The 14,914-nt window shown below is 40.7% G+C and overlaps 1 protein-coding gene across 10 annotated transcripts in view; it reads left to right on the top strand.

Annotated features, from left to right (window-relative positions):
- The window catches only part of LOC6544279 (protein alan shepard), a 125,928-nt gene that overhangs the window by 67,137 nt on the left and 43,877 nt on the right, over window positions 1–14,914 (top strand). The gene's annotated exons all lie outside the window — the stretch shown is intronic.

The raw sequence follows: 14,914 nt of genomic DNA, 5'->3' as shown, positions 1-14,914 counted from the left end.
TCGTCTAAGCCTATATTTCCCCCATTATAATGCAGATTCCAATTCCAATTGTCTTCGGGCCCTATTCAAGTCCAGTAGTTATTGAGTGGAAATGCGTTTGGCCTGAGAATACATTAGATTATAACCATCAACTGAGCCTGCACAAGCAGATGTCCTTCCTCCTGGCCGATGCTTGAGCACTTTGTCATAACTAAAGGATAGAAATGGGAGGAAAATCAAGAGAAGACGTGATTACAATCGCAGCGAATGCAAGTTTTCTTCATTGCTATTCAATGTTCAGTTACATTTCCGTTCTGAGGACACGATATCTCCCTTGGTTCCGCTCTCTTGGGCAGCTGGATAGTTTTGTAATAACTATAAACATTAGTTTAATTTTAAACTAGTCCCATGTATATTCAGTTGGCTCCTTTGAGATCTGCACACTTGAGAGCGTTTTTGCTGCTTTCCTTCCGTTTTGCCCCAACTTGTTGAATTTGAATTGTGTTCCGTTGAGCGCAAGAAAAGCAGAAGACAGAAACGCATAAATGTAAATGTTATTCTTGTGCATTTTATTCCGTTTTAAATTTTAATTATTTTTAGCTGCCAGCCAGCAGCAGTGGAATCGAGTTGCCAGCACAGAAAATTCAATTTGTGTAGGTGGTTTTTGTGTGACGGGTTGCATTGCCCGCACAGTAAGACAGTTGGACGCGTCTCTGGGCACTTTAGCTTCAAAAGCAATTATTGTTGAAATATTATTTACATATGCCACAGACGTAGCATCACTGGCGTGGCTCACGGGTCGTATGAGTGTTATGCAAATGTGTCGCAACTAAATGCAACATAATATATCATCAACTCCCGTTTTGGCATGCAAAGCCTGGCAAACGAGAGTTATGAAATTTTCAATAGAAATGGGAATTCGTTAAAGCCGCAGAAACGGATAAAACGGGGTAATGGAAGAATAGAATTGAAAATGCTGGCTTAAGCTTCACAGCTTGCATTTGAATATAAATTGAGTTATGCTGAAGTGGTCAGGGAATTATGCTTACCAAATTATGGTTGTGCACTTATTATTGCTGTCCAAAGTACCAAATAAACACTTTTCCTACTACATGTTTTATACAAACGTATCAATTTAACGCATTTTAATTTTTCCCCGGTACAAATACTCCTGCATTAAAGCATTATAAATCTATTCAATGCAATACAACCCATTTTAAATCTGTAATGTAAAACCGAAGCGCTGCAAAGTTTCTGCTCATTTTACACAAATTCTTTTCAATTAACTCCTGAAATCGTGCATTTAAGCCTTTTAATCTGTGATAAAATGTTTATTGCGTACCTTTGATGTGTAAAAGATGCGGCATATTATTTATGAAAGCATTTTATTACATGTAAAATTATCATAACGTTTCTAGCATCTTAAATGAAATGTTTATCATACTATTTGTGCGAGTTACGCGTTTATTTAATTTCGTTACTCTCGCTACTCTTATTGTTTTTTCTGCTGGACTTCACAATGACCGCATATAAATTCCACAACTGGCGCACATAAATCAACAAACATGCTCAATCAAAATTCCAGCTGGCCAAAGGGTAAAAAGAGGTTTATTGGATGATACGCGTTTATTTATATAATGACCACAGAGAGCGAGTGAGAGAGAAAGAGGAAAATGGAGGCGTATACACGCACTGATGTAATCAATGAAAACACATTAAACTTTATTTACCAAAAAGGGGACAAATAACGAAAAGGCGTAGCGATTAAACCAGCGAGGGAAGCAGCTGTAAGAGCTGTAATGCAGGTAGGAAAAAGCGGGAAAAGTTGGAAAAGCGGAATAAGTGGGAAAAGCGGGAAAAGCGGGAGAAAGCAGGAGAAACTATCCCGGGCTGCTGGATTAATTAAAAGTGCTGAGCTGGCAAAAGTGCAGAAAGGCAAACAGCGGAGAGAAATGCCGGACATAAAGCGATTAACTCAATAAAGCGTAAGCGTTAAAACAAAAGTGACAAAGTGCACAAGTGCCACACGCCAACATTACCAGCACAAGGACACAGCGACAGTGTCCTGCGAACAATGCAAATAAACAGGCAACGAAACGATCGCGAGAACAGGACAAAGGATCCCGCCCAGAACACGCATACGCCCCGTTGGCCGTTTGGCTGGCTGGCCAAAAACAAGAAGGACGAAGGCCACAACAACCATCACCGCCCGGACAGGCCTTAACCAAGTGACCAAAAACATGAGGCTTTAACCCACCCAGCAAAACAAACTAAAAGGTAGCGGGGACAGCGTGGGCGAGAAGGAATTAGAACCCGCATTAAGATACATGACTCCTTCCACTCAACAAATTTGCAGTAAACTTATTCAGCAATATCAAATTAAATTGACTTTCAGCCCCAAAAATCAGTTGAACTGCTTCCTATGGCTTCCTTGCAAAAGGAAGACACCTGTATGTGAAACTTTTACGCAGTTGGGTATAATTAAACTAGCTTGATAATGAGTTACTGATATCACCCACTCACCAATTACCATTTATTTTAATGGGCATTTAAAACGAAACTGTTTCGAGCTCGTCGCAATGCCTAGAAGCAAGTGCGCTGTGGATCCTTAAAGCTGCGGTCTCCGTGGAATGGCAGCATCTGCCACAACAGCTGCCTGTGGCTAATGCAATGGGGCATTTTGGGCTCCAAGTTGTTCGCCTGGCCCGGCAAATTATGGAACTTAACTGCAAGTGACAAGCCACTGCTGCTTTTTCAGTTCGAGCCGCTGGTGGTGATGTTGCTGCTGGTGGGGCAGCAACTGCAGCAATTGCCGCACGTGCCACGCATCCTGACATTTGGCGGCAGCCCACAAAAACTGGCCAGCATTCGCACTGACACTTGACATTTTGCAGCAGTCTTCTGCGTGGGTGGGAAGTTCAAAGTGCAGCCGACTCGAGTGTAATATTTCAACAAAAAAAAAGAAAGCGGCTGGAAAAAAGGAAGGGAAAAATTGAAATGAAAGCCACAGATGCGGATGCAGTGGGGGCGTTTTTTCCGGTGACCTCAAAAATGCTTAGTCGTTTTCCAACCCACGCCAACCCACCAATACCGTTCTCGTCCAGTTTGGATGTGTAATATTATCCACTTTACTCTTCCTGTTGCTGCACTGCATCCGCTGGATCCCTTTGCCTTTTCCTCTTCAATTGTTTCCGCAGATGCATTTCTTTTTTCTTGTATTTCGGTAGCAATAAATTTTGATTGCAATGCATTCGAGTGGCGGGCGATTCTTTTGCGGTTGGAAGGCATACGTATTTATTTATCAACAATAATTATTTAAAATTTAAATGCTATGGATTTATTATTTAAAATGCAATTCAATAATGGCCGACTTACGTGCATTTAAATGTGTGCGTAAATAAATCTGACAAGCACTTGCGCACACATTTTTTTAATCAGCGAAGTGATAGTTTTTAGACAGTATTAAATTTACCAGAATTCGAAAAAATATTATATTCTATCCCGTTCTCTAGACAAAATATAGTTTCCTTCAATTATTCCGAACATGTTATGCTATTGGCTTTGCCAAAATCCAATATCAGACTAATACTTTGTGTTGGTTTTCCCCCTTTATTTATGCCAATCCCCACTCTTTAATGGAAAACCAAACGGAAAAGGGGTCCAAAACCCCAGTTTTTCTTCGTCCTCCGACTGCAGCTGACCGTTATAAATTGTCTGAAAGTCGCTTTACAAGGTTTTCGTATCATATTTTATTATTACGCGGTTTTCACGCCCTTTCCTGGCCCTTCCCACCCGCCGGACTTTCTCGGACATCGATGCATTGCGTTAATTTTGTTTTTCTACGCGGGGTTGAAAGCGGAGGAAAACCAAACCCCGTGTAACAACAATATTTTATGGCTGCTCGCAGATTTTCAGACCAGCGAGCAACAATTTTCCCACCACCCAAAGAGTTATTGCAAAAGTTTTTCCTCTTCGTTGTGCAGTTTTTAAGCTTTTCCGAGGGGGGTTTTTAAACTGCAGCAGTGAAAAACTTCGCTCGCTGAGGGATAAAAAAGCACTGACCTTTTTAAATACTTGATGTGGTGCTTACGAAAATCTGTGCTGGGGATTATCAAGGTCAGGCCTTGACTAGTTCATTTGAATTTCCCTTTATTTGCTAATTGTTTTTCCCATTCTGCTTTGTGTGTCGCAAAATACTCGTATCTGTCAGACACGGCACTTGAAAACATGCCACAAAAGGAGATGGACAGAGTGTGGGTAGTTCGAAAAACCAAAGAAACCCCAGAGTAATGGCCAAGAAATCCGATTTGAGAGTCCGGAGGTCTCCTACTTGCCATTTGGTTGCTAATTAAGTTAGATGCATCTTTGTTGCATTACGCAAGCGAATCAAGTGCAACCGCAAAGTGCCAAGAGCGTGTCTAAAACGTTCCACTATCTACTCGCCCCAAAATTTCGCCCCATCTTGCACATTTTGTAGAGCATTAATTATTTGCCAGTCTCTCGGAATTCCAGTTTCCACTCACAAGGCTCCAAGGACTTTAATTTGCCAGACGGCCCGATATGCTTGGATCCAACAAACAATTGAAGCAGACCAGGCATAAATTACACTAGCTCAACACCTGATTGGGTGGGGCTTTCCTTGGGAAACGTGGGTGTGGTATGGTGTATCTGGTAGTGGGCAATTGGTTGCCAGGACATTCAAGAGGGTCAACCCACAACCACTCACCTGGCTGGCCCTTTGTTGCCTGTGGTCATTGATTGTCTGCAATTTGCATTTTCAGACATGAACATTGCTCGTTGTGAAAAGGCGCCGTGGAGAATTCGGTGAAAATGGGGTGGAATTCGGCTTGAAAATGGGGGAACACCATAATGATTGAGTATTGTTTAGCCTTTGACAGGTTCCCAAAAGTGCGGTTGTCATGTGGAATCAAACGATGGCCCTTAAAACCATTTTTAATGCGGCTCTTTGAAACTGACAATCAATAGCTTTAAGACAGCTATAAATTACGTTTAAATTTTTTAAAATCAAATAATGATAATTGCTTAGCGTAACGGAAAATGCCTTAAAAATAATGGTATAAAAACCCACACTTGCTTGGGTTCCGTTTACTTTACTGTCGGGTTGATTGCATTGAAGTTGAAGTTTCTGTCATGTAAAGACCGCTTCCAAAGAATTCAATGAATTATAGAGCAAGGCTCGTTGAGAAATCAAAAACAAAAGGGGGTAAATGTGGAGTTTATGGGCAGGAAGCCATAACAGCAATAAACTCGATAATTATACAATGGATTTTTCGTGGAAGCAATTTCGATGGGTCCAAGGAGGGGGAAAATTAGAAACAATTACAAATTATCATATGCATTTTTAAGCATTTCCTTTGGCCTTTCAATCAGAGAGAACTGGTTCGCTTTCATTTAGAGGCCCTCAATCACGCATTCATTCCATCATTCGTTCATTTACTCAGTCAGTCAGTCATTCAGGCATATGATGTAGCATTGAATGCAGGAAAAGGAGCAAAAACTCATTGAATGCCTGCTGTTCCTCATCTCCTTTCACTTTGACTTTGGCCCAGAGTTTTCCATATTTCCATTCCCACTCCCGCTTTTCCATTCCCATTCATCCGCACACTGTGCATTCACAGGGAAATGAACATCAGCTGCAAACGGAGAGCGGGAATTATACAAAAACAAAGGGAAAAAAACTATGCTCGGCGAAGAGCATTGTTATAGAAACAAAAAGTAAAGAAAAGCGGCAAAGGAAAACGAGCACATGAGTACAAATATGGTAGAAAACGAAAAAAAGGGAAATTGAGAAAATGCAAGCGGATGAAACACTGAAATTAATTTCCGTTAATATGGTAGAGTGTTTCTGAGTGTCCTACAGTGCGTATGGGTAATTTGAGTGATTCTGGATGTGTGTGGGTGTGTGTGTGTGTGTGGGAGTGGAAAGCTTCTGTTGCGGAAGTAGAATTTTCTTAATTGCCATTTTAATTGCAGTCATCGAAATAAAGCACTGAGAGTGCTGAAATGCCAGCAAAATGGACAGATATTAATCCGAATCAAGTGGTGAGGTTTGCCATTTTATTTTCTGTAGAAAATGTGTACTTTGGTAAATTATTGAGGCTTTGAAGTTTTTATAACTCAAATAATTATTCATCAATAGCTTATAATATTCAAACTATTATTTATATCATATACTCGCTTGTAAAGGAAATCTAAATTATGAACTTAACAATTCCACTGGATTAAATAAATAATAAAATTATAAAAAATCGACACTATCAAGTAAATCCATTTCCATGGAATAAATGCTACTTCGCTGCCGGCTAAATGAACTGAACTCAACTAAAATGGATTTTGACCAAAGAAACATTTTCACGTTACCACTTGCCCCACGGGAAACCCAAATTTATATTTAATTTGCAATTGTTTGCAGCGCAGCGCAGCAAACCAAAACCGAACCAAAAAAAAAAAGAAAAAATCTCGCATGTAAATTCAATTCGATTACCAAGTGGCATAGAAGTGAAATGCTCCATTCAGTGCTTTTCCCAGCGGCACGAGGGGCCAAATGGAAATATCAGACAATCCATTAGATGTGGCAGAACTTTATGCGTGGCTGATCAAAATGTTTCCCAGCCCATCCCATCAAACCACTTAATATTCCATGGTAACGGACAGCGCAGAGGTAGTCAATATTCGACATTCACAATATTTCGCATGGCCATGGCCGTCACACAAAAATACCAAAAAACAAAAGATGAGATGCGAGGCGAGCGAAACCAATTTGTGCTCATTGGGGAGCAAAATTCATGGCGCTTAGCATTTGAATTAGGGCGCCAGTGCCATGGGGGGCGTGGCCGTGCGACGACTACCGGATTTACGAAACAAAAAAAGAAGGGAAAGCAAAGCTAACAAACCAGAAAATCCGTGATTATTTATTAATTTGGCAAATTATTAATGCGACGCGCCATCACAAATCTGCTTAGTTGAGTGTTAGTTCGATGGGTGGTGGCCTTGTGGGCGGGGGAGCTGGTGGTTAAAGCCGAAAGGGGGGTGGGCCATGGTGACAGGTGCGGCGAGGGGAAGTCAGTTTGAATTTGCTACGTGCCCCAACCATTGTCTGTGTGAAACCCCCCTCTGTGTACGTGTGTGTGTGTGTGGGGAGTCCCTAAAGTTGTCGCTAGTTTGTTGCATGCCACATTTCAGTTTAAGTTTTAGTGGTATAAATTGCATTAGGAAACGGAGCTGTACAACATTTTATTATTAAATACTAAAAATTTAACAAAATCCATACAAAATTAATTTATATCAGCGAAGATACACATAATAGTTGCTTTCAAGTTTTTGAGTTCCAATAACTTCCAACCACTGTGCAATTTGGCAGCTCTCAAACTTGCCTTGGACGAATGCAGTTCGAAATAAACTTTTTATGTTTCGAAATTTTGGGTCGGGGAGTGCCCCCAGTGGGCGTGGCCCTGGAGGGCACCATTTTCCCGCTGCAGTTTGCGACAAACTTTCTGTTGCAGTGATTTATCAAAAACTTTGGGGCCATACAAAATTTATGTACAGCAAAAAAAAAAAAAAACAGGAATGAAGAAATGTAAAAAAAATACTGTTCAAATTTGTTTCGTAATAAATCGCAATACAAGTCGATTAGTGTGATTCCCCAGCGATCTGGAGATAATGCAGTTGATGGATGTAAATGTAACTGAACAATTTCCAACGATTGAAATCCGTTTTTTAATTACACTTTGAGCGAGCTGAAATTTATTTGCTAATTTATTTTAATTGCCAAACTAATTAATCAAACCGCTGAGTACTTAAGTGGTTGGTGGGTGGCACTCAGCCCATTGAAACACGCACGCAGGCAGGTGTAAATATTTATGCAAAAACTTTCTGTAATTCAGCAGATATCGAGTCCCATTTTGCAGTGGCTTTTCATAAATGCACAAACATATGTGTGTGCACTTCGCATTCTGGCATAAATTCACATATGAACGAGTTTAAATACAAATACAAGGTTTCGAATTTTACTATCCAAATATAATTTGCATTCATTCAATTAAAAAGGAATAGGGGTTTTGAACAGAGAGTGAGAGAACTGCTACTAATGGCATTAATCTACATTTTTCACATAAATCAATAAACAGTCATTTGGGCAATTAAAGTGTTGCATGGCAACCCTGCTCGCTTGCCCCCTGCCTGCCACGCCCACTCATTGTTTTAGGCCCAGCAAAATGGCATAAATCAAACTTAACAGCTGCAAGCGATGGGCCCAAAGGCTGAAGGACATGAAATGGGGAATTTTGTGGGGGGGCTAAGCAAATAGCCAAAACTAAAGTTTTACTCAACCAAAATGCTGTATATATTCGTGATTGTGTGTGTGCGTTTAAATTGTTTGTTTGTTCATGGGTATGTGTGTATATGCGTTTAGTTAGCATTTACATCAAATTATTTTGTTTGTCAGACTGTGGTGGCAATGCCTCTCCTTTGTCCTTTCGCCCCCACTCGATCCTGTGCGAATTGTTTTGGGCCAAGGATGAGGATATTTGTGTGTGCATTCTGCTGCACTTGCAGTTGAATAATTGTTTCATTCCAGCTGTTTTGTTTAATTTTCTATGCCCAGTATTGTGTAAACGCCATTACGAATTTCAGATTGCGCAGGGTCTGCGCTACAATTGTTTAAGCTATCTAATGCATATACTTGAAGTATAAGTGCCTATATTATATTGTTATTTCACACTTTTTGTGTACAATTTGTTTTTAACCAGTTTATACACCTAAAAGCTTTCTTCAATGAGAATTGATACGGCGCCTTGAGTTATTTGCTTCTATTTCAAGACAAAATTACAAAACTGAATTGTCTGCGGACACAATTCCCACATCCACTGGGCAGTAGTTATCATGCAAATTGGACTTGAACAAAATTTGAGAAAGCATAAACTATAAACCTCGTATCTATCACCGAGCAAACTTTAGTTTGCAAACCCATCACTAACCACCCCTTCTTTTCAATTCTCCGGCGACCACTTCCGGTTTTGTCAACTGCAAACTTTAACATTGCAATAAGACAATTGCACTGGCAATGCATGCTCAAATATAACACTAAAACTATTTATGTATGTCCTGCCGTACATAGATGGCCCCTTTCGAATCCCCCATGTGGGCTGCCCATAAATATATGTGGCAGTCGAAGGGGGGGTCACTACGACTATACTATGTATAACCCCCTTCACATATATTGCCGGCAAACTTTTCAATTACGTTGGGGTAATTCGAAACTTTGCTGCTGGAAAAAAAGAAAAAATTCCAATAAGGAATACAAATCCCTGCGGCGCTTAAATCTATTTATGTCGCTGGCTCTTCTATTTCCACAAATGCTGCCTGTGCCCCACAGTTCCCGTTGCTCGTTTGGGGTCAGCTTAAGTTGGGGTCAGTTTCGGTACAGTGAAAACTTGTGGCGTGTCCACTGAAACGATAGAAGTTTGTGGCCGGAACGTGTTTTATACACTGACAACAGTGCAAAACAAAAGTACTGAAATTGTATAATCCCCGGTTGATAGTTGACGAAAAGTTTTCAGTTCCCTTGATTTGCCTTCTCCTTTTAATTTTATTTTATTTTTCAGTGCTACTTTGTTGCACAGCTCTGCCTCGTATTAATCTGTTTTTCAGTGTATTCCTGGGTGTGTTCCTTTTAACCAGAACCACCATAAAGGTCCGTGGGGTTTTCCTCCAATTCGCTTTTAATCTTGTTGGTGCGTTCATATTTTTTAATTGGCTGACCAACATTGAAGTATGCCACCCGCACTTTTCATCGGGCTCCCTCCGCTCCGCGCCGCTCCCACTTCCACTTCCACTTCCGTTTCCACCTATTACTCCCAGGCAAAGTCCGTTAAGCGGATTTAAAATGCAATCTGCCAATCGCCGCCTATCCCTATCCCTCTCTTGCCCCGCTCCCTCCCTCTCGCACACTTCTTTGGGGTTTCTCTGTTTTTTATGGCTGCGTAAATTGAATTTCAACTGCAATGGATGCACAAATTAATTGCCGGCGTGTTAACCTCGAAATTTCTTGTATGCTCAACTCCAAAAACCAGCAGCAAATATCGCTCAGACGCTCCCACGCTGAAGGGAGATGGCATTAGTTGGGTAGTGTGGGAGCGAGATAGACAACATGGCGCTGCTGCAGTCGACGCAGGCGGCGCTGCCGACGTCGTTGGGGCGGAATTTTTCCCCTGCAGCGCAGGCGTCATTTTTTTTATAACTAAAGAGAAGTTGGCCGAGGAAATCTCTTAGATATAAAGCGAAGAGAGAATTTAATTATAACCGATATTAGTCGTAATTTAATTAGGAATTTCAATATTAATTCAATTAAAGCCCACCAGTTTCATTGCTTTCATTCGAGTTGGAAGTTAACATTTTTCTAGGTATTTGCAAACGACACCGTTTATTACACTGCAAAATATTTTTTGTTTGAAGCAAGTGCGTTTTTTTGGATTGGAAAGTTTTCTCTAACTATGTGCTCAGATTCATATATCTAAGATCGATTAGGGATGTGCTATATTAACAATGCAAATATGCCAGAGTATAACATCTCGCTGGTTCTTTCAAATTATCTTGCTACTTGAAAAGGTCTAAGAAGGCAAAAAACTAATTATCGACCGACCGCTGTAGTTATTCTTCACTTATTCGCCTTTATTGGAGTGTCTTCTCTGCTGTTGTGGCTTTCTAGTGCGGCAACTTAATTAAGAATAAGCAAACGCCTTGAGAGCCAAAGAGGGGTGCACTTAAAAGGGGGGCGGCAGGGTGGAAAAGGGGCTGCCACCCACCAGCTTCTCCAGCTGCCATAGTGACGCGCTTGGAATAACAAAAACGGAAATGAAAGTAATTTAAAGTGTTATTAAGTCGTGGGCTGTCCCTGTCAAAGTCCGTGGAAAAGCGCGGGGAAAATGGGGAAGAGTAGGGGAAAGCGAGGAAGCTGACTAAGGGTAGCTTGTAACGGAAGTGCCTCGTACGGATGTGTGTGTGTGTGTGTGTTCGGTGTGTGGAAGTGTGTGCTTACGTGGTGTCTGTAAGTCATATGCAGTCATAACAAACTACAAGACATGAAAAATCCACAGACAAACTTCACTTGCTCAGCAAAATACTTACAAAGTTGCATATATCTTTTTTAATATATATTTATTTTCTTTGAGCTGCTCACCAAACTGTGAAGTGTGGGCAGAGTTGAGATATAATAAGTTATCCCATTTTCTAACGCCTTTAAAAATATTAAAAGCCATAGGATTCTTAATTTCAAAAAAATAATTATTTTTAATATACATTTATTATTAATATTATTATAAAAGAGGGAGCACATCTGAAACTGAAAACCCCAATACTTTACTTGTTAATTTTGTAAATATCAAAGATTGGAAAAGTTTCCGCATTAATATATGGAATACTGCATATCCAGCTCTACTGGATTCAATCTTTTTGCCAGATTTCCCCCATTCGTCCAAGTTATCTCTCATGTTTCTGCCTATATAATAAAGCACTTAAAGTGACGCGGCACGAGCAGTTTTGGTTCCATAGATGACACTAAAAGCTGTGGCCCCATACCCCCAAGCCCTAACCCCCAAAACTGGAGCTCTCATAAAGTGCGTGCACGCACCGCATATATAACCAAGCAAAAACTTTGAGTTTCACGCATATGAGCCCAAGTTTATGACTGTGTCGTATAACTTAAACTACGCAGAATTCAATTAACTCGAAGCGCCAGCTTGGTCCTGATTGTGGTCCTGAACTTGCTGCTTTGGTCCTGGCCCTGGTGTTATTTTTTTAGCCTTGTTCCTGGACCGGGACCAACTGTTTCTCGACTGACATCTTAAGCTGCTTGTGTGTAAGTGTGTCTGGCTTAATGAGAGACGCATTTGCCTGTCAGATTGCCATTGCTCGTCTTATTCTCATACACAGATATATACATATTCATTTATTTTTCTTGACTCTGTAACAAAGGAGTGGTGGACCAGCGGTTCGAGGACCAAAGTTTCTTACTCACACATGTTGCAGAAAGTTGTTAGCCGTGGGAGCAACAAACTTTAGTGACATCCCTCGTCTGCCAGACAGCCCCAAAAAGTATGCAGCACGCATTTTAAACGCTTTTAATTTACAGACTGCCAGTTATGTGTATGTGTGTGTGTGAACATGTAACTCTTAAGGTCCTGGAATCCCCGGGCTTAGTGGAGAAGTTCTGGTCTGAAACTCCTTGTCAGTCTTCAGTCGCCATGGAATTCGTTGCCCTTCGCTTCTTTTTTTCTTTCGCCTCTTCCCCTTTTTGTCATTTGTCGTCTGTTTTGGGTATTTGCATTTTTTGCCGTCTACCTTACATTTTTTGTGAGGGAATTTTGTTTTGTGTCGTAATGCCGTGTATTTTGTTGTTGGTTTGATTGATGGCATTTGGCGCCATGCAGGGAAAATTTCTGCGTTTGTCATTTATAAATAGAAGAACAACAACGGCGGCGAATGGAATATAATAAAACATTCCGCAATAGATTTCGTGAAGGGTAATATATTTGGCAGCGTGTGCACGGCATAAATGTGACCCCCATGAACTCGAATGATACGGTGAATTAATTCCGACTGACTATTGCTAGCTACCCTGGCAATGTCTTTGTGTAACATTATATAATCGAATTTGCATTATATTTTAACGTTTGATCTCTGGAGATTTTAAAGCAGCGTTGCGTTGGCTGAAAAGTATGTAATAAAAATATTACATGAAGAGATGGAAGAATCCCCGAACCAAGCATATTGTATAGCATACTTATCAGCTGCATTTCTGCTTCGCAATAAAGTGTAATCAATTGCGTTCGGCTTGTCGCAATCGATCTTTAGTTGCCAGTAAACTAGCTTGCTACATAGCAAAGCACCTTAATTCCCCAAAGCTATACCCCCTCCCCTTCCCCCCTTGCACCCTCCACTGCTTACAATCATTACAACACCCCCTAAGAATTGTCAACAAAGTAGCCATTTTGTATGCTCGACCATGCCGCAATGTGTGCGCCACAATAATTAATTACAGCATTCTCTCGATGGCGGCGACAGCGTTGCCGCTTTGTCCTTGCCACGAATGCTGAATCCGTTTCTACTTCTGCTACTTCCTCTTAGCCTTCTTGATTTCTGGCCTTGTGGTTGTTGCTGCTACCGTAATTGTTGTATCCTTGACATTTCGAAGAACAAACGCTCGGTGCAAAAATTTTCGCCACGCTCCTCTGCCTTCAACCGGAAGCTAAAAATTCTGTAGCATTTGCACCAGGCGAGTGGACGAAGAAAGAGATGGAATGTTGTTGAAATAAAACGGCATATAGAACATTTATTATTTCTATCAAAATATGTATTTTAAAGTGCGATTTTCTTTGCTTGCAGCAAACGTTTATACATTCTTTTTAAGTAATTAGCTGAATATATACGAATAAACACATTTCAATAAAATTTTATGGAATGTTTTGGTAGCTTGAAGATTCATTTTTTGACTGCTCTTAACCACTAAATGTTCCCCTAATGTAATTTTCCACTAGTTTTCCCATCCCATTTTGGTGTCTCTTTTATATCCTGTAGAACATTTCTTGTGGCTGGCAATGCGAATTTGATTTTGCTCATTTGGCCAAACTAATTTGTGCTTTTGTCTCTGTTCCTTTCGCTCTTCCGTCTCTTTCTTCTCGTAATCTGCTCGTCTCTTTCTCACATTGTTAATGCCCTGCAGCTGTTGCTGATTGGTTTTTATTTTATTATTTGACATATGTTTTGGAAATAGTGGTTTTTTGTTGCCTTTTGTCGTGTTGTTAGCTAATGATAACGAGTGTTTAGGGAGTAAAATTGCCAGGCAAGGGAAAAAGCGAAATTTGGCAACTTTTTTGTTTGATTTGCATGTTCTTGGCAAGGAAAATGGGATGGTGGCGAGATCCAAGGGGAGCCCTAATTAGATTAAAATGTGTGACAAATGTGCGACTCGTTTATGAGGGCAGCTGTTAGTGACTAAGCCGGATATGATGGATGCGTTTTCGATGAAAAGTAGTACAGCTTACGGGATGAAATGAAAATCCCGAAAAAACAGATCAAATATAACGAATAAGGAAACACCCTATGAACGACTTGAGTTCTTAGATCATCCCCATTAATCTTGCAATTTAATGCTACTATGCTTTAACCCGATAACCCCTCTTAAGTATAAAAATCTTTAAATCGTAACAAAAACAGTTACCTATATCTATAAAACAGTGTATACAGAGCAACAAGCTGAAATTAAAAGCAATTCATTGTTATTTAACTATACTCCCCCATAAAAATTGCAATGAAGCCAGGCACCTGTTAAGCATAAAACAGCTGCTCCCCAAAGCCATTTTTTGCGATTCCCCAGAAAAATGCGGGGAAAAGCGAAAACTTTATACAGAATGTTAATTACGAGGAAACTCTGACGCAAATGCCACCCACGCAGAGAAAAAAACCACACACAAAGAACGTGGAGAAAGCTGAAGAAAGTGAAAGCCTTTGACGCCCTCTGGCGGCCAAGTGTCGAACGTTTATTAATTGACTGTCAGCTTCATATCCGTTCGAAAACAGAAAACTGAGTAGAAAAAAAATGAATTGATATCCCGATGACAGTTGGCATTGTCTGCGCCACTCATTTCGTTGCTTAACCAAGCTCTCCCGGGCCATTCTATTGGATTCCTTTGGGCGTGGGCTGCCGAAGCTCCATATTTTGTAGGGAGTTACGCCCGCCCCCCTTTTTTGTTAACCCCAAAACCATCCCTTCTTTCATGGTCGAATGCAGAGGCAAAGTCCTTTTCAATGACATTGTCATTGCCATCTCCATTCGAATTCGATTCGACTCGACTCGACTCGACTTTGCTCGACTCGTCCCGTCTCGTTTCTCGTCCTTGTTGCTCAACAGGTTGTGTCC

The sequence above is a fragment of the Drosophila erecta genome, unplaced genomic scaffold (assembly GCF_003286155.1).
Source record: "Drosophila erecta strain 14021-0224.00,06,07 unplaced genomic scaffold, DereRS2 tig00000021-arrow-pilon, whole genome shotgun sequence".
Classification (NCBI taxonomy): domain Eukaryota; kingdom Metazoa; phylum Arthropoda; class Insecta; order Diptera; family Drosophilidae; genus Drosophila; species Drosophila erecta.
Note: the sequence above shows the minus strand (reverse complement) of the source record. Positions and strands in the feature narration are given on the sequence as shown.